The following is a 22,933-nucleotide window of genomic DNA, read 5'->3' as shown; positions in this document are numbered from 1 at the left end:
GGGGGGTAGGCTTCCTTCTTGCTGCAAATAATTGTGATGTATTACAGCTGCCCGTGGCCAAGTTGCCCAATGGATGTCAGATGGGGAGGCAGGGATGGGGGTGAGGGGCAAGAATAACAGCCCCACCGTGGCTCCACACTGTCAGGTGATGGGCCGAGGTGCTGCGTACCAAGAGTGGTTGCTGGTGGGACGTCGGCCCCTGGGGGCATTAGGGTTAAGTTGGCTGCTGTACTCTGTAAGTGGGTCAGGCGTGGCACTGGGGCGTGCTGAGGCATTGGCAACAAGGACCAGAAGTAGTTAGAAGTTAGGATGCTGACCTAGTTAGAGAGTAAGCCCCTGGGAGAAGCGAGCCCCAGCCTGGAGACATGCAACTCTCTCTTTCTCTCTCCTTAATTGTACTTCACTGCAGCGAGAACACCTAACACAGGAGCCCTCCTAGCAGACGTCAGTGTGCACAGTCCACCAGAGCGGACCGCGGGCACAAGGACGCCCGGCAGGTTTCCAGAGCTGATGCATCTTGCCGGACTTGATGCCCACTGATGAGTAACTCCGTTCCCCTCCACGGACCACACCTTCTTCACCCCGCAGTCTCTAACTCGAATCTGGGGCTGGGACGAGGAACAGTTCGCAGCGGCCGTGCGAGGATTCCGCCGGGAGCACTGTCTGTACACCTCCACCCCCGCGGGCTACTAGGAACACAGCTGGGGAAACCGAGGCTCAGAGAGGCGCAGCATCAGGGATGGAGGGTGCCCTGTTGCCCGTGGAAGGCTGCCTGGATTGGACATGAACACGCCTGGGTGGGAGCTCGGGGGCCGGGGGCAGAGGCTCAAACCCCACAGTGCTGTGAGAGACGCAGAATCCCCTTTGTTTGGCCAAGACATGGACTGTGGGGACAGAGTGGGGACAGAGTGGGGATGGAGTGGGGCTGCGTGGGACCAAATGGGGGCTAGGTGGGACCGTTGGGGACCGAGTAGAGATGAGTGGGGGCCGAGTGGAACCGAGTCTGACCGAGTGGGACCGAGTGGAGACCGAGGGGGGCCGAGGGGGGCCGAGCGTGCCGGCTTCCGTGTGAGAGGAGAGTCAGGTGCGGGATTCCAGAGGGTTTAGTGTGGCACCTGAGCCACACACCTCGCCTTGTGACAGTCCCATCCAGCCCCGGTGTTAAGTGACACAGACAGACCCAGAGATCGATAGTGAAAAGAGATGCATGGATGGACAGAAAGGACGCAGCACGTGCTGGAAAAGCATTTGGCAATAAAACAGAATAACATACGGATACATGCTGTGACATACACGAATCTTGAGAATATTATTCTGAGTGAGAGAAGGCCATCGCCGAAGACCACACGTGGCGTAATTTCGTTTCTGTAAAATGTCCAGAGTAGACAAAGCTCCAGAGCTAGAAAGGAGGGCTGGAGGGTTTGGGGGGATGGGGCGTGGCTGCTGAAGGGTCAGGGTTTCCTTCGGGGTTGATAAAGATGTCCTAAAATTGGAGGTATTTGCACAAACCTGTGACTGTACTGAAACCCACGGAATTGTACACTTTAAAGAAAAAGAGAGAATGAAAGTTGGAGAAAAGACTCGCTGAAATGAAGAGACATTAAAAATTGAGTGGCAAAAGGAAAGCACGAAGATTAATGATGAAAAGGAAGAAGGGTCAAGTAACAAAATAAGCGCGGAACCAGCTAAATCAGATCCCCACCGAGCGAGCTGGTGACTCGGGAAATTGGCGCCACAAGGAGACAGACTCAGGCAGAGGTAGAACCCAGCGGCCGCAGAGCAACCACATGGGACTGCTGGGAGAGGACAGGGAGAGGACACCTGCTGGTGACACCTGCAGACTCGAGCGTGAGGAAGGCAGGCGGCCGGCCGGGGGACGAGGGTGCGGAAGGGGATAGTGACAGGCAGCATCCATCGGAAACACGGAGTGCATGAAACACGGCAGAGCGCCACGGCTGTAAGGGTTTGTAAGACAGAATAAACAGGTCCTCAAAGATTACGAAACAAAGACATGGGGAGAGAAAACCCCACAGGTGAAGGCCAGTAAGGGGGGCTGTCCTCAGCGGGTCATTCAGCGGGGACAGCTGTCCAGGGCCTGGCTTGGAGCAGAGGTGCCTGCCCGTCCTTGCCCTGGCCCCTGGCACCAGGCCGAGCTTTCAGGCAGTGCCTGCATCTGTCGGGGAACCACCTTGAACAGAAGGAAGCGCTGTACCCCACCTTACACCGGCCTCCCAGCACAGCAGGTGCACAGTTAAGGCTCCATGCAGAGCCCGACTGATAAAAGATGATCATTTGCATTTTATGTATGAAGCAAGCAAGGTAGAAGAATCGGAGGTGCTAGGGTCTCCTGTGTCGTGAAGCGCAGCCAGGTGGCGGGTCGCGGCGGACAAGCGACTGTGCGTCCCGATTCAGGGCGCTGGGGCTGCAGGGCCCTCCCTGGTTCAGACGCTCGTTGTCCGGGCTGCACAGTGGAAATGTCGGCATTCCTGGGTTTTAGGGAGCCCGCAGAGGTCACAGCTACTGTGCCTGATACATAAATTGATGCTTAAAGGCTCTCAGTGACGGCGGCTGAGCTGGAATTCTGAGTTCTCGCCCTGGTACAGGGTCACGAGAGGAGGCGGGAGAGGCTGAAGAAACCAGATGCGCCAACTCAGGGTGTATTTTCGTGGTCTGCTCCCGGAGGGGCAGCCTGTCAGCCTTCCTGGGTGGGATAGGAGGACCACTAGCCACTTCTGTTTCCTGGGATGTGGGACTCTCTGGGGACGCATGAAAGCTCTGATGGGACACTTCAGCGGTTTTCAAATAATAGGGGACGTCGCCCGACTCTTGGCAGGTGTTGGGTCTCCCAGATAAGAGAAAAGGGCAGGTGGGCTCACGGCGCTGGGCGTCCTCCCGACCTCTTCAGCTTCGCACAGGGGCACCTGCCTCTTCTGTCACTGAGTGGAAGGCTGTGGCTGTAGTGACCAAACACTGGACTGGGTCTCCTCAGCACATCTGGGCATGCTGCCTGACCTGGGATGAAGGGCTGGCTTGGGACAGGGACACATGGCATCTAAATTACCATGAGCACGATGGGAGGTCCACACCCATCCGGCCGCATGCGAGCCCTGGTCTTCTTCGGTTGTCCAGTGGGAATCCCAAGGGAGACCGAAAGAGTGACACGGGTGATCCGGCCACCTTGGTAGAGGGAGTGACAGAGGTGTGTCGTGCCTGGGCAGACCTCCTGGCCCTGGTCACAGCACGCGGACATCCCTTCTTTGCCTCCTGTGTCCCAGCGGTGTTGATGGGCCGTGTGAACTCCCCGCACTGACCTAGAGTCTGCTCATGGATCTTGGTAAGGCTGGCGTCCAAGTGTATTCATTTTGGGGATCAGGGGACCAGACTGGGGGACTGACAGATCCTTCCAGAACTGGGGAGGGTAGGTGGGGCAAACCTAAGGCAAAGGCCCGGAGAGGCAGCCACGCAGGCCGGACTGGGCTTCTCAGCACGTGGGTGCACATTCTGGACTCCCGCAGGCTGGGCTCTGGGAAGCGGGAACGCCTGCCCGGGAAGCAAGGAGGCAGCAGGTGCCTCGGCAGCTCACCTTGACGCACAGGTGAGTGGGTGCGGGAGCTCGGGGGGCTGCCGAGGCAGGGAAGCCGGGCTCTCTGCGTTGACGTTCTCTGTGCAAAGCGGCTGGAATGGGGAGGCGGGAATCTGCCATCCACACCACGTGGTGAGGTCTTTTTTAGAATTTAAAACTGTTTTTATTTAGCGTTATGGCTGCTGAGTTGATATAGTCATCATTTAAAAGGACCCCCTTTCCTGCAGGTGAATATTAAGCGAAGGTCCATTTCCGAACCCAAATAATGAAATCTTCAAATACGTGAGGAGCAGAATTCGTTCTGGAACAAAACCACCAAGGAAAACGACAAGGAGAGACGTGTTGGCACCGTAGCCTGCTCACGTCGGCTGCGGGACCCCAAGGGGACATTAACTCCTCCGTGTTGGGGGCAGAGCCACCCAGCGTCCCCTGTATCTGCTCCCCATGTGTACTGGCCTCGCAGAAGGCTCTACCTTGCAGGCGGTGGCGCCTGCCTCTGCCACGTGCGGTGACACATGGGGTCCATGGCATTCTGACACTCTTGTGGGCTGTGGCGGCCGTGGGAGCCCCCTGTTGGGGCGGTGGGCCCACACCCCAGAAGCCGCTGGGGTCTCAGGGCCACTGCTTGGCAGGTGCCTTTCCCAGCCCGCGGCGTACTTCCGCGTAAGGCATTGGCGAATTTCTGCTGCGCGAACCGCGAGGCTGCTGGGCTCATTTGTCAGCGAGCGCGGACCAGCCCACGCCAAGTAATCCGGTGTTTGGTGAAATGTCAGCGTGGTCTGCAGCCATCACCGGGCACCGCTTGATTTACTCCCGTTCCGTCTGCCTCCCTTATCCTTCACCTCCTCTCTGTCGCCAGCCCCTTGGCAAAGCATGCGGGACGCTTTGTGCTTTGTCCCCCACCCCCTCTCCCGCGGTCACCGCTGCCCTCTAGCTGCCCAGCCCCGCCGGCCACGCTGCCTCCCTCTGGGGTACATTCTGCTCACCGGTCCTTGGACACCACCTCCGTGGGCTTCCTCCCCCTCTGTGCCCTCACGTTCACCACCTCTGCCACTCAGACTTCTGTCCGTTCCCACCACGTCCTTTGCCGCGCTTACCGGAACAGTCTTCCCCTTCTAGGCCAAGTTTAACATCCTCTCTGCTCTGAGGCCCTCGAGCCTTGGGGACGGATTCCTGACTCCGCTCTCCCAGATACTGAGTTGCGTGTCCAGGCTCTGACCTTTCCCTCCACGGTGAGGGCTGCACATAAATGGGGAAAGCAGACGGGCGCAGCGCCCTGCCTGACCCTCGAGGCATTTCGTGTTGCTAGGAATAAAGGTTTCCTCTTCTTTTCCTTTTTGTAGAAAAATGATAGCCATGGGGTTCGGATTACTGTTAGGTGTTTGCCCTGTTCTCAGAGACCTCGAGTCAGAGCTGGGATCTCAGGCTGAGTCGTGGGAGCTGCATTTCACTGTGAGAGCTTCTAAGAAGTGGTGAGTTTAGTCGACATGGCGGGGTAGATGAGCAAGTGGGGGGTCATTAGGAAGGTTACATGCTGTCCCAGTCCCAGGGCATGCGTGGCAGGCGCATGGTGACAGGTGCATGCAGTGGCTGTCAGCACCTGCTTCCTATAAGTACTGTAGGGTGACATCAGTCTCTGCCGTCCCACAGGGACACAATCGTGCCTCCAGCATACTCTTCGGGAAGAGGGTGGAAAGTCCAGGCCTCGGTATCAATAAGAACAGAAAAAAAGGTACTATTTCCTCTACCAACCAGGTATGTAAATGGTCCCAGGTGCTTTCTTTAAAATAGTTGAAAACTGCACACAGCTCGAGTGTCCGGGAGAGGGGAGTGGGTAAGCATTCAGGGACGTAGCTGTCCTACTGATGTGGCTCACACACACGGTGACAGAAAGGAGGCAGGCAGGAAGGTGATTCCAGTGATACGCGGTGCACAGAAGACCAAACCTACTGGCAGTGGTGGACACCAGAATCACGGTTACCTGGTGGGACGGGTGCAGGGGGAGATGGGGCACAGACTAGGGGCGGCCCAGGGCACGCTTCTGGGGCGCCACTCTGAGTCCTGATCTGGGAGGATGTCTACACAGTTGCTTCTGTGTGTAAAGATCCTCAGGGTGGCACCGAGATTGGTTCACTTTTATGGACTTGATGTCAAACCTGCCTAAAAATAAAATCAGAGGGAGAACAGGGAAGGCAGGTGACCAGGGATGCTAACTCCTCTCTTACCTACCTCGTTGGTTTCTGTTGGGTTCCGTTTCTTCTATCCTGAAATGATTCCAAACGAAAGCAGCTAGGGAAAATTCTCTCGTTCCTGGGGAAAATGTGGATGAAACAAAAACAGAACTGGGGACTTGGTGCTTTCGTGGGAAGACAGAGCGCCGTGGGAAGCAGGGGGTCTGACCTCAGCCCCAGAGCTCGAGCGGTCAAGGGCACTTCCCGCGGGCCCGGGGGTAACCGGAGGGCTGCTGGTTTCTGCCACGTGACCGAATCCAGTCCGGCATCATAATCACTGTGGGAGGTCGGCCTCCGCGTAGACCCCATGGGGCTGACCTTCCATGCCCGCACTTGGGAGCCAGGGTCTCGGGGGTCCCCAGACCGGCTGCACCACTGGGTGGCCACGAGGCTTCCACGGGCATCACCCACCAGCTGCCCAACTAGGTCGCGGGCCATGATGGTCCAGAGCCATGACGACACTTTGCTCTAAAATAGAAATTTCCTGCCCAGTGAAAATCCTTCCAGTGTCCACAAAGCGAGCGTAGCGTTTCAGGTTTGTGTTTTGCTCGCCCTCGTTTTATTTGACTGGATGGAATGTGAACTGCGCCGTGCCCCCCCCCCCATCCCCACCCCCGCCCAGGAGAGTCCGGGGACATAGTGAGGGAGGGGGAGCCTTTCCGCGGGAGCAGGCGCCAGGCTGGCCTGGTGAAAAAGCAAAGAGGCAGAAAAGCCCACTTTATTGGCACCAGGGAGCGAAACTGACAGGACGTGGACCAGTGCGTGGCGGGGTTGATGGGGCGGCAGCGGGGTCCTGGCCGCGAGCCCACTCCTCTGCGTCATGGGCCATCTCTAGGCACACGTGGGATCCATGACATTCCTCGCGAGGCCCCACCAGAAGGAGAACTGTTAGACTTGCTGATGTACCATTCTGAGCACAGAACGCAACCGGATTGTAATTTTACGGCTCGAGGTGCCTTTGGTGCTTTTAGTTCCCACCCACGGCCCCTCGGCTTTCCGGAGCTGCTGTGTGTGCTCTGAGGACAAGCTCACACATGTGTGCGCTCTGCCCTCGTCACGAGGGCTTTGGCCCCAGCCCTCACCCCGTGCTCTGCTGATAACTCTGAGCCACGTGGGGCTCAGGGCACCCCTGTCGCCGGGAGCGGCAGAGTCTGTGGGCCCCAGTGTAGAAGCCAGGCCTTGATGATGGCCACTTTGCAAATGACTTCCTCTATTTGAGTGATTTTTTTTTTTTTTTTGAGTAGTTTCCCCGCCCAGCGTGGAGCCCAGCGTGGGGCCTGAACTCACGACCCCGAGATCAAGAACTGAGCTGAGACCAAGAGTCAGAGGCTTAACCGGCTGAAGCACCCAGGTGCCCCTCGAGTGAATCCTAATTAGTAACTGCCTGCCACCCCTCCATGTGCATTTCCTCCTCCGTCCCTATGACCATCTGTCCCCAGAAGGTCCATCTTAATGCCAGTGCTGAGACCGGAGCTTGGGGACCCACTGACACGGGGGCTCAGGTGTGCAAAATAAAGCCCAGTAAGACGCCGAGCCCTCAGCACACCTGCCCTCCAGAAGTCACGGGTCGTGGGTCCGAGTCTGAGCCCAGGATGTGCTATCTTCAGCTCCAAACCCCAGCGGACTTGCCAGCCTGCTTCCCTGCCCCGACCGCTGCGCTCTTTCCCCAGCTCTGCTGACGGGCATTGTCCTCCTACCCGCCGTGCGAGGCCAGAGACGTCTTCTCGGGTCGGAGATCTCCTGTCGCTGTTGCCTCGTGGCTGAGGATCCGTGAGAGCAGGAGAGCTGAAGAGCGCACGTCTCCCCGACCGGTACGCGATCCCGGGGCCCTGCACGTCTGGCTCCATGCGCAGCCAGGGAAGTCAGCCTGTTTGGGGTCTCAAAGCCACAGAGCCCTGAACAGACTCCCATGGGTGCATCTCTGTGTGTGCAAACTGGCGTGCGCCGCCCCTGAGACCCCGGGAGAGCTTTCCGTTTTGAATCAGGCTTATTTCAGGGGCCTTGTCTGACTCCATGGTATTGGGCTGTCACCTCCCAGTAAAACCGTGGGAAACCACCAAAGCTAAAGGTCTTTGTCTTATTTTTAGCACCCCAGGACCCATGATAGGCCACAGCTGCATGCTCCCCACTCGGAGGACAGAAGCACGGCCAGCGCGGTGCTGCCCCACTCTGTCTTCAGGTGCACCCGCTTGCTGCCGCCGAACTTTCCAACCATGTCCTCTGGTCCCTGGGTGCTCGAGCTGGACGGAGGTGATGTGGGCCCCAGATGTCAAACAGAGAAGGAATACGAGGTTACCGCCATCCTTTCAGCTCTGGGCGTCTGGCGTGGAAGACTGGAAGGAAAGCGGATGGCATCCACACAACCGTATCCGTGCGCCTATCCGTGCGCCTATCCGTGTGTCCTATCCATTCACCTATCCGTGCATCTATCCTGTCTGTGAGCCTATCTGTGAGCCTATCTGTGCGCCCCAAGGCTGCTCCGTGCTGTGTCTGTGCAGAAGGCGCGGCGGCAAACGCAAACAGCAACGGGGAGGCTCAGTTGTTTTCTAGCGAGTGCACAACGGGTGGGGTCACTTTCAGAGACTTTGTTCCTGCCTGTCACTGGAGATTAGGCTTTTAGCGCCAACAGGGGACCCGGGCTGCCGTCCTTCCTCACTGCCTTCAGCTCAGTGAAAGCCCATCTCGGTGCAGACCTGCCTGGAACCTTGACGATCGCGGGTAGCTGGCGGCCTGGAGACCGGCCTTGGGGCCTGGGACTCGAAATCTGCTGGGGACCTCTGTAGGGCACGGCCACCGACCTCGAGGTCTTGGCTCAGAGCCTGAAATCTGCCAGACACGGAAGGACACCTGCTTGCTCCCGTCTTCCCCAGGAAGCTTCTGGGCCATCCAGTGGTCCAAGGGGAATAAAGAGGCCTTACCACATCTGTTCGCCCGGACAGCTGGAAGATCAGTGGCCAAGGCTTGTTCCCCCTCTGTCGGCATATGTGGGTGACAAGAACGCACAGCTGACCTCTGGCTCTCAGGGACAGTAAATTCTGTGGGGACAGAATGCAGACTGGGTCTTCGGGACTGCTCACCCCGTCTCACTGTCCAAACACGAGAGTAATTTCGTAACCTATCTGCTGAAGTCCGTGAATTCACATGAATTTGTTGACGTCCTGCAGTCACAAAGTCGTAGGACGGAAATTTCAGCTCCGTGCACGGACCCCTGAGGGCTTTGCTGGTTCTCTACTCTACCCTGCGGTGCCATTGGGATGAGAAATCCAATTCTCTTAAGGTTTTGGGGGACAGAAGGCAGGATGCTGGCCGAGGGGGAAAGGACCAAGCCACGTCTAATGCTTGACCTCTGCTGCGAAGGCGTCCCCAGTGCGCAGCCCGAGGACACCGTGGGCGCCCTGGCCTCAGAATTCTTAGGAGCCCTCGAGGGGGTCAGCCCCAAGCCGGCGTGTCGGCCCACAAGTGGGAAGGCCCCCATACCGGATCTCTAGGCGGTGCCCTTTATGCAGAAAGGGACGGCACTTTGCTCAACGTCACTGCCCCTCACAGACCTCAGCACGGGCTCCCGGTCCAGCCTTCTCTTTGCGAAGCTGTGAGTGGCCGGCGGGGGTCACTCTTGGCCGCGCACCTGGCCCACTGCCTTGGGGCTGAGACTCTGCCCCATCCTTTCACAGAGACGGTGACGCGGTTCCTCCCCCGTGAAATTTGAGTGGAGTTGAGGGGGCGGCGGGGGTCCTGGCGAGCGGCAGGCCTGCTGTCTCTATCCACGGGGCACCCTCCGTCCTTCTCGACCTTTCTTTCCCCGCTGCTGCAGGGGGGCCGTGCTGGCCCCACGGTGGGGCTGGCGGCCGGCACCTGTCAGGGCATGGCGATTCCTCGGTCCTGCGGCTGCGGGGGCTGACGTCATGCTGCATTCCCAATTATCCGGGTGAGTGTGAGGGACCCGGGGGCCAGAACAGATGTGTCCACCTGGGTCGGGGTCTAATTTCAGGGACTCACTTGCTCTGGGGAGGGACGCCCACAGGCAGGGGGGCCCGGCCTGTGGTTGGGGGTCTGTTCCCCACCTGGCCAGGCCTTGCATGGGCTTGCAGGACTCTAGGAACCTGAGGGAACACAGATCCACGGGAAGAAGAACCATCTAGAAGCCTGTGCAAGGGAGTCGTGATCCAGTGGGGCTCTTCTAATCACAGCAATGGCATCTGCGTTGGCCAGGCTGGCCCTCAGGTCAGGGGCTCAGCACGCCGGTGGGGACAAAACCCTAAGCCCAGTGTGATGTCCCAGATTCCAAACCTGCCGTGTGTGAGGTTGATGTCAAATCTGCTTCCCCATTCAGGAGCAGTGGCATTAAACTGACAATGAATTGGAGGCCAAGGCCAGCTCAGCACGACGAAATTTCCCCCTCCTGCGTCTGTCGTAGGATTACCCTCCAGCCTGAAATTCAGGGCCCAGAGCATGACAGGGGATCCTGTGCCCAATCTGAGTGCGAGATGTTGGGCTGCAGAGAGGATGTGGACGGTCCTGCCGCTGGGGACAGGAGCTGTGGACGGCACAGGGTGAGGGCTGCGGGCTCCCCGCTGGCTAGGGGTCCCGGCGTCAGGAGCCCCGGGATGGGCTGAGGCCCCTGGAGGGCCTCGGGGAGGGAGGCGAGGACCGAGGGACCGAATTCACAGCGCCGGCAGGAATCCAGGCCCGGTGTGAGCTCGGGCTTTGTGGCCAGTTCCTGGGGGAGACCGGGGGCGGGAGAGTGGGGTGTCACCCCTCACCCCTGTCGCTTCCGCTTCTGCCAGAAATCGAGAGTGGGATTTGGGTGCCCGAAAAGATGAGCCCGATAACATGGGCCCTCGGTCCTCCCAGCCCCACGCTGTCTCCTCTCTCAGTTCTTGTCTTTCCTTCTCCCGGTCTCCATCTGTCTCTGAGTCGGGCTCCCGTCTCTCTGTCTGTCTCCCTGTCTCCCTGTCTGTCTCCCTCTCCTCCCTCTGTACCTGCGGGGACCCCGTGGTGTGTGTTGCTCACGGACAGGACCCCCGTCTTGGGCCAGGCGCCCCTCTTGCTTCTGGAAGGAAGGGTCAGAGTTGAAATGCCGGCCTGCACGGCGCACACCCACAGATGTTTTAGTTTAAAACTTTCTGCTTGTTCTGCCAGTTCCTTTATGTGCTTTTAGGATCACTGCTCTTCTCTGGAGCCCGCCGAGGAACAATGAACGGCAGATGCGTCCCCGAGACATGAGCGCAGCACGGTCACCTCGAGTGCCGTACCGCTGACCCTGGGCCTGCTGGGGCGTCCTTCCCCTGGGGGGACGGGACGGAGAAGCAGGCGAACGTGCTGGAGGTGCGGAGAGACTTTATGGGGTCTGGGAGGTGCGTGCTGGAGGCCCTGGGATGTGCCTGCCACACGGCCTGATGAGGCTAGGGTCAGGCCCAGAGCGAGGACCGTTGCGTCCAGAGCCGGGCCTCCGGGTGGGTGTTCCTCCAGGGGTGATCTGCACATAGTCAGCTTGTTTGCTGAGCCCAGGGTGGACCGTGTGTCCTGGAGTCAGCGATGGTCTGTGTGGCCCTGGGGATCCCGAGGTGGCCGAGTCAGCCCACTCCTGCACTTTAAGCACGTGGCCGTTCCCTCCGGGACCTGGCACCTTCTCTGCACGGACACGGGAGGCCGGTGTGTGCAGTCCTGTGGGGCAGCACGGACTCGGGAGGCGGGTATGTGCAGTCCCGCGGGGCAGCGGTCCTCGGGGAGGGGGCAGCTTCCGCTCTTGGGGGCCAGGGGCCGTGAGGTTTGATGGGTGGGACGTCTGAGCAGAGAGACGAGCCCAGCTGAAGACCCAGCCACGTCTGAGATGGTTCTTGAGGGGAGTGTTTCCCTGAGGCCCATGCAAGGGGAGGGGGGCCAGGGGCACCGTGTGGGGCCGGATTGCCGTGGTGGGGCGTGTTCCTGCTGCTGGAGCTGCGCCCTGCCCGCATTTGCCCGCACACTCTTGTCTCCGGGGCAAGCTGCTCCCAGCGTGACGTCCTCGGCTCAGGGCTCGGTCTTGCTCAAGGACGGGTCTGCGGTGGCTCCTTCTGGAACCACCCATGACAGTCCCTGCAGGAGGGCTGTGGCGGGGGAGGACCAGGTACGCAGTCTGCGTGGTCCCCGCAGCCCGGCCTGGGCCCTTCCTCTCTGCACAGAGGCCTGTCTCTGGGGCTCACGTGTAGGACGCGGCAGGGTGAACGTGGAAGGTGAACGTGGGAGACGAAATGCAGCCGGTCTGCCTGCCCTTTCCCCCAGTGTCTGCAGTGTCTGTGCGGAGTGTCCCCATACGGTTTGTCCCAGCGTCACCACGACAAGCCCCTGGGAAACCTGGTTGTGTTGTAAACCATGCCTGAGCTCCGGGGCCTCTCCGTGGGCCAGAACTCAGGGCACACGCCCCAGAGATGCAGCTGAGGCCTGGGGAAGTCAGAGCTGGGGGACAGGGGTCAGCGCTCGCTTCTGAGACCCGGTCTGGAAGGCCCCGTGCCGGAGGGGAGCGTAGATGCTGACGGAAGACAAACGCGGCCCTGAGCACAGTCGTCAAGCTCAGAAACGGGCAGTTTGTTCCTGAGCAAAACGAGGAGTTTCACGCAAGGGGACGGGGCAAGGTGGCCGCTGTTTGCGAGGCCCGACAACAGGTCCTAGGGGGCTTCTCCTTGGCCTGGGTGCACCTGGCGGGAAGAGCCCGAGGCCTTCCAATGTCTGCATAGGTGCACCTGCTTGGCGGGGGGGGGGGGGGGGGGGCTGCCTCTGTGTTCCTCAGCAGGACCTGGGCTGCTGCTGTCTGTCCGTCCGTAGGGTTTGTGTCCTTGGCTTCCTTCCCCCATCAGGTGGCCTTCCCAGAACCCGCCCGGAGTGGCCGGTCGCCGCCACTTCGTTGAGACTTCCAGACAGGAGGACGGCAGACCGCGGGTTCGCTGGAGGGCGTCAGGTGCAAGCAGCTCTCCGGAAGGCCCAGCTCCCCACCTTGCAGCCAGAAATCATGCCCAGGCCGGAAGTGCGAAAGGCAAGGGAGCGACGCAAACGCGACGTAGGAAACGGCCGACGGGGCCCTGATGAAAGGGCTCTGTCTGTCTGTCCGTGTGACAAAGCAGGGGTCGGCCCAGAGACTGTCCTGCACTGGTGCCGGGTCTCGCTCCCTCCTTCTGCTCGGGGCACGGCCATCCGGGGAGCCCCGTGCGGCGCGGATGTCATGAAGGACCCCTCTGTCCTCCTCTTTCCGCTCCGGACGCGGGAGGTGCGATCCCACCGGAGAGCGGCGCGTAAGCGTCCGTGTGCGTTGCAGACACTCGCGGTCACGGCGAATGGGAGTGGTCCCGCGAGTCCCCGTGCAGAGCCCCAGGCCTCCGTGTGCGCCTCCCCGCCAACACCGCCATCGTGGGTCCTGGGTGCCGTGGCCGTGGCTCGCGTGTCTGCTGACAGCCACGTTGCGCACGCGCCCCTCAGCACGCCCGGCTCAGCCGGCCGCCGCCGACCTCCCGCCCCCGGGAACCTTCCCCGTCCCTCCTCTGCCATGCGCTTTGCCTGCCGGGTGCCGTGTTTCTGAGACTTCCCGCCACTTGACTGCCGTTCCTGCCCCTTCCTGTGTCAGCTGGTGGGACCGTGTGATTCCGGGATTGCTCTCGAAGATGTCCTGCCCGAGGACTCCGTGGCCATCTGCTAACCGCATGCACTCTGCGGGAGCCCTTTCTTGCCCTGCAGCCTTCCCCTCGGAGCACCCGTGCGCTCCCCGCAGCGCGGCTGTGTGCCCGGGGCCCGTGCAGGCTCAGCGGTGCTGGGTTTCATCACAGTGGATGAAACAGCCTCGTGTGTGCGGGACGCGCAGTCTGGGGGGGAGACAGATGGTGAGATCAGCTCAGACCACGGCCGGCCCAGCAGGACCGCATAGGAAGGAGCCACCGTGCGAGGGGTTGGGAATGGAGAAGACGCAGCCGATGAACTGGGGAGGGCAGAGGGCACTGGGGCCGAGGCGAGCTGCCCCTGGGAGTGGACTCCGCATCTTCTCCGCGAAAGAAGCCGGGAGGTGGGAGGGGAGCGGGGCCTCTGGTCTGCTTAGGGCACACGCTCTGTTTTCGTCTTTCGTCGGCATGAGGCTGCGCATCTCCGAGCCCTCACCCCAGAGCCGTCGATGTGCTAGAAGGTGGGAGGTGGAAGAAGCCCCCCTCCCAGGCTGGGCAGGACGCCCCCGGCGACCCCGGTGGCCTCAGCCCACTCCAGCCCTGTCCCGAGTCTTGTGGTGACCTGCCCAGGGACGCCGGGCTATGGCCCCCATCCCAGCAGGACTCTGTTGTGCCTATTTGGCTTGGGGCACACAGGGGTGCACGGGCCCCAGCAGACGGAAAACTAAGCACGAGGCCAGTCCGTCCCTCCTCAGGTCACATCCCAGCACCTGCCGGGCCGGCCTTACGATGTTCTCCCTGAGTGCGTCCTCGGTAAGGGCTCGTCCGCGGGTGACAGATTTTAACACCTGCCAAATTCATGTTCCCAAACCACCCATGGGCTCGATGGTGGTGGTGCCCTTCCTATCTGGAACGGCTGGGATTGAAGATGGTGCGTTGGCTCTGCTGTTCCCGGCTGCCCCTTGGCCAAGGGCTGAGGGACTGAGAAGCAGCCTTTGGGGAAGGACAGCCACAGAGAGAGACAGAGAAACAGGGAGCCAGAGGGGGAGAGACAGAGAGACAGGGAGGGAGGAACAGAGAGACAGAGAGATGGAGAGAGAGAGACAGGGAGGGAGAGAGAGAGAAACAGAGAGACAAAGGGAGAGGGACAGAGAGAGACAGGAAGAGAGAGAGATGGGAGACAGAGAGACAGAGACCGAGGGAGGTGAGAGGGAGAGCTGAGCTGGTTCCCGCAGAAAGGGTCTGGCGGGCTGGAGGCAGCTCCGCGGCCTGTGTGAGGGCCGTGAAGAAGGACCGAGGGCTCCCCTGAGCTCAGAAGGTTGCAGACAGGAGGAGGGGCTCAGGGCCACGGACACGCCAGGACAGACAGACACGTAGGTGTTCCGTGTCCTGTGCCGTCCCCTCTCTGAGCCTTAATCTCCTCACTGGTGGGACGAGGCTGACGGACCGTCGGGCGCGCTAACCAATGTGAAGATGGGGACCCATGGCCCATGTCCGTCTCGGGATGCCCAGACCGCGCTCTCCGCCTAGCCAGGACCCACCTGCCCTGAGCCGTCCCCTGGGACCACAGTCCTGTTTTACGCCCGCTGTTGGTTTATTTTGTGGGTCACACAGAACCAGCAGGTGAAGACAGGTGGTGGGGACGGTCTTCTGAGAGCACGGCTGTGCTGTGCGCTGGGGACCGTGGGAGGCTGCATCCTGCCGCGCTGCTAGCCTCCGGTGTGGCCGCAGGGACCGGGGCCTCCGTGGACCACTGGCCTTGGCAGAACACGTTCCCCAAGCCCTGCTCTTGCGAACGGACGGGATGTATACGCCCGAGCCGCTGTCACCTGCATGGCTCATGTCTGCCAGCACCAGGGACAGTTTTTTGGGCGAAGAGAGGTGGTGGGTGATGGTAGGGCCATGGGGCTTTCCTCGTCCTCAGCCACGAAGTCGGTGGAGTCCCCAGGATCTCCACGTCCCGTGAGCGGGAGTGTGGGCAGCAGGAGCGGGGGGAGCCCGAGGTCCCCTGAGGAACGTAGGCTGTGTGTCCCACAGTGGGCAGGAAGATGGGGTGGGGGCGGTGGGATGGGGTCTCTGCCCTTGCTGGGGGTTCGGCTTGTCCAGGACTCCAGGGAGGGGCTGGAATTCGGAAGGACCACACCCAGGCTGTGTGCCTGGCACGAGTCCTCTGTCATTCCTGGGCCAGGCTGGGGGTCCCCTGGGCGTGCGTCCCTCCACTATGCACTGTCGGGGGAGATGCATTCTGACACCTGCTCACGGTGGGGCCTCTCCGCGGGCAGCTCTAGCGCTTCCGGAACTCTCTGCCGGGTCCCAGCTAACGGCTGAGCCTCCTGTATCTCAAGCTGCCCTGAAGTAGCCGGGCCTGGGTTGTTCTCTGTTCCAGCAGATGGCGGTCTCCGACCGTGAATCGCGGGGCCGGCCCCCACCGCTCCCCGAGAAAGCGAGTGAGGAAACGCGAGCTGCTGTCCCTGTTGTCTGAGGAGGAGGAGCTGCCGTCTTTCTGGAGACAGGACGTGCCTTTCCCTCTCAGTCTGTGCACGAGCATGATGGTCTCGGATGTCAGCGGGTCAGGAAAATCGAACTAAGGCTCTCCCAGGCTTGGCCTCCCCTGGTCCCCCTGGATTTGTAGCTTGCCGTTTTCCTAGGATATACAAAGGCACTGTGGCCTCAGTTCCCGTGACAGCTTGACTGGGTCACAGGCATGAAGGGGTGGGGTGGGGGGACAGGTAGCTTTCTGCTGGTTCTCATCGCTGGAGGAGGAGAGGCCGAGAGGCTGCCATGGGCTCCCCTCTGGACGGGGGGTCCTGTCCTGGCCACCCCTCCTCCCCCTCTCCTCTCTCCGCCGGCTCTGGGCTGCCTGCAGTCTGGCTCTGGGGACACAGAGGCCTCCAGCCCAAGACCCACTGTCTGGACAGAGTTTGTTGTTCTGCAAAATCCACAGGGAATGCTGACTCCCCCGGCGGGGGCAGACTGCTCCGTTCCATCTTCCGTTTCTCCCCACGGAATTTACATGTCCTGGGGTCTACACCCGGTGGGCGGGGGGCACCCCTCCTGCAGACAGACCTGGCGCGGTGGGCGGGTTCTGGCGAGGTCTGCTCGGAGGAGGTGTCGACAGCTGGACCACTTCAGCAGGGCTGCTCGGTGCTGGGCCAGCAATGACCGGCCAGCTCGGCTTCCACATGGGGAGACGAGGGTCCCATCCACCGGGATGTCCCCAACCCCAAAAGGGGCTCTCCCTGACTCCCAACACCCCCAAAAGTAAACAGCAGAAGTTGCCCACAATCAGACGCCCTCCCTCTCCGGTGTTAGCCGCTGGTGCCAGTGCTGACTTCTTAACTAAAGTTGTCCAAACCCACATGACACACTGGTCCCCTGGCGTCCACGCCTCTCCCCTTCACTTAATTGTGGCTGTGCGTGGTTGTCCTGCAGGACATGGGGACCCCAGCGAGGGGTCCTTTCAACCAGCAAGACGAGGCCTCTATGTAGGGATTTTCTTCCTTGTGCTTTGCTTCTCTTGCAGGGATGCGGCTGCCAGGTTCTAGAATGTTCTATCTCCTCCTGCTTCCTGGACCGTTTCCTTGCTTGCAGCTACTGTCGTGATTCACGACACCCTGGTCGTGTTGGTCTCCCACATGCATGTGCTTTGTCTTGTGCCCTTGACCTGCTTTCCTCCTGGGATGAAGTTGTCCCTCAGGACAGGGGCAGCTCGCTTTGCGGCCCCACGGCTCAGCAGCCTGGGCCAGGGGTCTGCCGGCATCCAGAGCACTAGCCTGTGTCCGGCGTGTGCCTTCCTGGCAGTCTGCCAGGACAGGAGGGCACCCCGGGCCTGTCCTCGCTCACGTGCACACCTTGTCAGGGGTCGGTGCCTCTCCCGGCAGAGGGCGTAGGTTTGGCCTCCTGGACCCCGCTGTGCCCAGCCCTTCATTCTGGGAGCTGGAAGTCTGCTTCCCCTGGGGCCCCTGGGCTTCACCCAGCAAAATGGACATAATCGGTCCTGTTCCTGCCTGCGTGTGCAGCAGGCAGTCGTGTGCATCTGGGCAGAGGCGTCTCACCAACAGACCCCCCCCCCACACACTGTCCCCCCGAGTCTCTGCGGCACGCCCAGCTGGGACGTGCGGCCAGCGCCAGGCTGACCGAGAGGCGGTGCGCAGACAGGGATTTCCGATGGGAACTTCGGGGCTCCACCAGCTTTGATTCCAGAGTCTCCCTAAAACAACCCGTCTCTGTCGTGCGTGACGGAGTAGGTTTGTGTCTGCAAAGTTACACGTCATCTCAACCGTCACTGGCTCTAACACAGAGTAGCAGACTCGTGGTGGAGCTAAGATGTCATCAGGTGGGCCCTAATCCAATACGATTGCTCGTCTTTATAAAATCCTTGAGAAGAAGGTGATATGAAGCAACCCAGGGGATGGGGACCAGGCACAAGCCCAGGAGAGAGGCCTGGAACTTTCCTCTCCGTGGATCCTGCTCCAGGGAGCGTGGCCCTGTCTGGTTCCAGATTTCCGGATTCCAGAACCCCGAGACCGTGAGCATCCTTTGTCTGGGCCACCCCATCTGCGGTCCTTGGTTAAGGCAGCCTAGTGAAGGTGTACCCTGCATGATTCCCAAACTCAGGGCTGCGCGAGGGACCCAGGTCCGTAAAGGGTGATCACAGCTCGAGATACTTCCTAAGCGGGGCGTGTGGGGGAGCACGGCAGTGGAGGTGGCGAGAGAGATCCGCGGCAGAGAAGGGGATGGAGGGCACGAGAAAGGTAGGGAGCAGCCACGCCCCCAGAGGCCTGGGGACACGGTAGGGACTCATGTGTGTCCTCAGGGATTTGGGGGCTACGGAAGTCTTCCTTCACAGACCAACGTGACATGGCTGCGTGAGTCCATTTTGGTTATGTTACAATCCTATTTTAAACCATCTCTTTTTTGGGCGCCTGGGAAACTCAGTGGGTTAAGCATCTGCCTTCAGCTCAGGTCATGATCCTGGGATCGAGCCCCGCATCGGGCTCCCTGCTCAGTGGGGAGCCTGTTTCTCCCTCTGTCCACCTCCCCTCTCCACCTGCTTGTGATCTCTTTCTCTCTTGTTCTCTCTTTTTCAAATAAATAAAATCTTAAAAAAAAAATAAGCTCTCTCCTGTGGGGGGCAAGGAAGGCTTCCCGATTTTCGTCCAGTATAAAGAACTCTGGTATGGCATCGTTTTGGCTACATTGTCATGCATATTTGTGTTCCTGTTTTAGGATAAATGAGTTTCCTCTTAAATGTCAACCTATATTTGACCTACCTTGTGCCATCTGGGTCACTTCTCTCAAGAGTAAAGCTGAGAGGCATCCAGGAGCCCACCCAAACCAGGGGCGTGTGCCGGAGGTGAGGGCGCATGTCCACCTGCCACCAGGAGGAGGCCGGCGGACAGCGGACAGCCTGGCACAAGCAGGCAGCTTGCCCGTCCACTGCTGGCACGGACAGCGTCATCGTGGCTGGAGCGCTGCACGACCTTTGGGTTTTTAGCTGTGACCTCTGAAGGGCAGCAGGCAAGGCCCAGGGGAAGCACGTCGCTTCACCGCCCTGGGTTCCGGGGAAGACCCACCTAATCTGAGGGGAAAACAACATGCCCTTCGTGGCCCATCACCGACCCGGGAGGGCTCATCAAAGGCCACTCATATGCACACAGTGGCCGTGCTTGACTCACTTCTCCTTCAACAGCCCGAAGTAAGCAGATTGTTCATGGAAACACCACCAGGCGCCCTTCCGTCTGGTCAGATTCCCTGCCTGGGCCGTGTTAGCACAGTGAGGCAGGCGTAGGGGGGCTGCCGTTGGCATCGTCGCGTGGACCGCAGCCGTGAGCTCAGAGAAGCCAGGTCCCACCTTTGCATGACCCCTCCTTCTGGTTGTCAAAGAGGAAACACGTGCATTTCAGATTCTGCACCGAGTACCCCGCAAAACAGCATGTCCCATTCCTCATTTGTCTTTTTTCTGCGAGTCTTTGGAAAGATGATCTCACCAACCTTGCATTCTATAGGTTGGTGTTTTTCCCTTTTAATTTTTTTTAACTATTTTACTTTATCCTCCTCTTGTTGACATGACTTCTGGAATGAAGACCCCCGAAACTCTTCTACTTGCTCCCCTGTGACAAAGCTGTCCCCCATGGGTTTCTCTGAAAAATTTCTCTCTGTCTTTAGTTTTCTGCACTTTGAATAGGAAATGTTGTAGGCTCTTTGGTATTTGTCCTGCTTGCGGCCCTCAGAGTGTCCTTGACCTGGGGTTGGCAGCGTGTCATTAATTTTGGGTAAACTCTCTGTCCTTATTCCTCCAAGTTGTCTTCTGATGTTCCCTTCTTTCTCCTTCTGGTATCTCAGTCACGCACGTGTCATGCCTTTTTGAAAATTGACCCACAGTTCCTGAATGTTCTGGGTTTGTTTTTTGTTTGTTTGTTTGTTTTGTTTTTCCTGTTCACAGTTTTGTTTAGGAAATTTCCACGGGGCTATCTTCAAGATCACCAAGTTTTGGCTGTGCCCATGGTCCTGATGAGCCCATCAAAAGCATTCTTAATTTGTTACAGTGTCTTTGATTTCTAGCAATTGCCTCTTGTTCTTTTTTAAATTTTCCATCTCTCCACTTCTGTTACTCATCTGTTGCAACTTGTCTACTTTCCCACGAGAGCCTTAACGTGTCCCTCACATCTATACCCTGCTCCCTGTCTGTCATTCTCAGATCTGGGTCCTACCTGAGTCTGAGTCCACGGCATTGTCTCTTCTGAGGGTTTTCTCTGGGGCGCCTGGATGGCTCTGTTGGGTGAGCGTCCGACTCTTGATTTCTGCTCAGGTTGTGATCTTGGGGTCTTCAGATCGAGCCCTGCATTGGGCTCCATGCTGAGTGTGGAACCTGCTTTAGATTCTCTCCCTCCCTCTACCCCTCCCCCACTCCTCCTTCTCTCTCTAAAAAACAGAACAAAGCAAGTGTTTTCTCTTGCCTTTGTCATGCTTTGTCATTCTCTTCTTGGAAGGCCACCATGACGTCTGGGTGGTGAGACCCGAGGTAAGTAGCCTGTAACCCGCTCTTACATTACTGGGACCATGTTGACCTGCCCCTGGTTCTTTAAGTCCGTCAAAACCCTGGTGAGCAAAGAGAAGGGAGTGCTCTAGTTGTGCCTGCTGACATCAGATGGAAAGTTGAAGACACACTGGAGGACCATCAGGGCAAGGGATCAGGAGCCAACGTTTGCCCAGCACCTGCTTTCCCAACCCAGCCTTGCCCTGTCCTCTGCACCTTGATTTTTGCAGCAGCGTGCTTATGAACGCAGTCGAGAACCGAACTGCCCATCCGCTATCCCAGTGCTTGGAGAGACCTGTCTGCTTCTGCTGGATGTGAGAATTTCATCCTACAAAATCTGGTGTACAAGACTTCTACCTTGAACACAATTTCTACTTAGAGTCCTTGAGTTTCTGAAACAATGTTGACAACTCAGGGTCCCTCAGCCTAGGGATCCGTGATTCTACTAGTGGCTATGTGGGCCGGTGGCCAACAGGGCTGTCCGACTCGGCCCGTTCCTTCATCGTCGACGCACAGCCACGACCCCGTCTTTGACCTCCTTGGCTCATCTTCACTTCCGACCTCCTGGACCTGGCCGGGCTTCTTTCTAATCCCACGCTGACTCGGAGCAGACTGGAATCTGGTGTGTGCCACGTCTGCGGCTCTAAGACGTTCTTTGAGGTCGTCCCTGACGCTCCTGAGTGGCTGGCTCCGGGGCTGGGCTACGCTGCCGTCCTCGGACCCCAGGCCTGCCCAGCTTGCTGTTTCTCATCCCAGCCCCAGCCCCCATGTCAGGAAGGCCAGGACGACCCAGCTGCCGGGGCTGGCTCATGTCTTTCTTCCTCCTGCAGCTTGGGGAAGGCTCGCTCTTCTGGAGGGTGGGGAGAGGCAGCCCATACTTGTTGACTTTTGAGAATTGCCTCTTTTGTGTCCTGCACTCTGCTGTAAGCATGCTTCCTTGTGGAAAAAATGTATTACCTTCTCACCGAGCACCAAAAGGGGTGACGAAGGAAACGGCAGGAATGGGCTATGCTTCCGTGGCGACGGCAGCTTGTTATCCCACCATTTTGTTGTGCGGATCGCCCCGACTCCGGGAGGCTGGCTGCCCTTTCTCTCTGTAGACGATGAGAACCTCAAAATGCCCGGCGTGCCCTGCACTTACTGGAACGAAGAACCCAGGAGGTTCTGAACAGAGGGAAACAATTTAGATCAAAACGATGTTTTCAAGTTTCCCTTTATGATTCATTATTTCTGTCGTCGAGGTGTGTGTGAAATGCTAAGGACACAGGGCAAGGCCAGGGTGCAGGGGTGAGAGTTTGTGCCCAGGAGAGACCACATGCTCGGGCTGTGCTGCCCTGGACTAGCGGTGGAGAGGCAGAAGGGGTCACTCTGGTCCAGGACTCCGTTTCTGAGGGTTGCGGGGGTCCTGGTGCTCCCTCACATCCTTTGCTCGGTGAGCCACGCTGACCCGCCTGGAGCCTGGCTGGGGGCCCACTGCTTGGCGGAACTCTCTGAAGGGTAAGTTATGGGTTCTTCCCAGGCTGAGCACATTGACATGGCCGGCCAGATCTCATGGAGCAGGGGCTGCCATGGGTCCCTGGCCTGCCTGTCCCGGGTCCCACGCAGAGGTGTGGCCCCGTAGTCCAGCGCCCACAGCTCCCATATGGCGCTCGGGCACCTGGACACCGGGAGTCCTGGCAGAGAAATAGAGAGAGAGCACAAGCAGGAAGAGCAGCAGGTGGAGGGAGAGGGAGAAGCAGGCTCCCCGCTGAGCAGGGAACTCGATGTGGGGCTCGATCCCAGGACCCTGAGATCGTGACCTGAGCTGAAGGCAGATGCTTTACCGACTGAGCCACCCAGGTGCCCTGCAGGCCATAGATTTAATGATCCGTTCTACACAACCTGGACGAGAGCTTCTCCATTCTGGAGGGGAAATTCTGCGGTCCGTGAGGTTGCTTCTGTGGACATTGGTCTTTCTCCTGGGGGATGCCGCCTATACGGGCGTCTCAACAGCAGGGCTCCCGGACCCCACTCCTGCCCGCAGCAGGTGGGGAGTGCAGCCCCTGGCCTCCCCGAGTCCTTTCCTGCGGCCGGCTGTGCTTCCCTGTACTCGCTCTGGCGTGGGCGCCCCTGCCGCGTGAGGCTCGGGGGCCCGGCTGATGTCGCACCTTTTAGCTCGCAACAGTGTTACGAATTTGCGGCCATACTGGAAGGTATTTTCTCTGCTCTGCCGTCTCAGAACATCACAGGGCTTTAAAGGAAATGAAAATGCAGCATGGCCTGTGAAGCAGAATTATACTCAGAATTTAAGAAGATTAAAAGGGAAGAGCAGGCACGTGGGAGGCCTGGATTCAAGATCTGTCTGTCCCTAAGCATACGGTCTTCGTTTTGGACAGGTTAGCTGTCCAAAAATAGAGATGTTTAACTGGATAGCCTCTCGTTGAGCTCTTACTTTTTTTTGTTTGTTTGTTTTATTTTT

The sequence above is a fragment of the Martes martes genome (assembly GCF_963455335.1).
Source record: "Martes martes genome assembly, chromosome: 11".
Taxonomy (NCBI): domain Eukaryota; kingdom Metazoa; phylum Chordata; class Mammalia; order Carnivora; family Mustelidae; genus Martes; species Martes martes.
Note: the sequence above shows the minus strand (reverse complement) of the source record.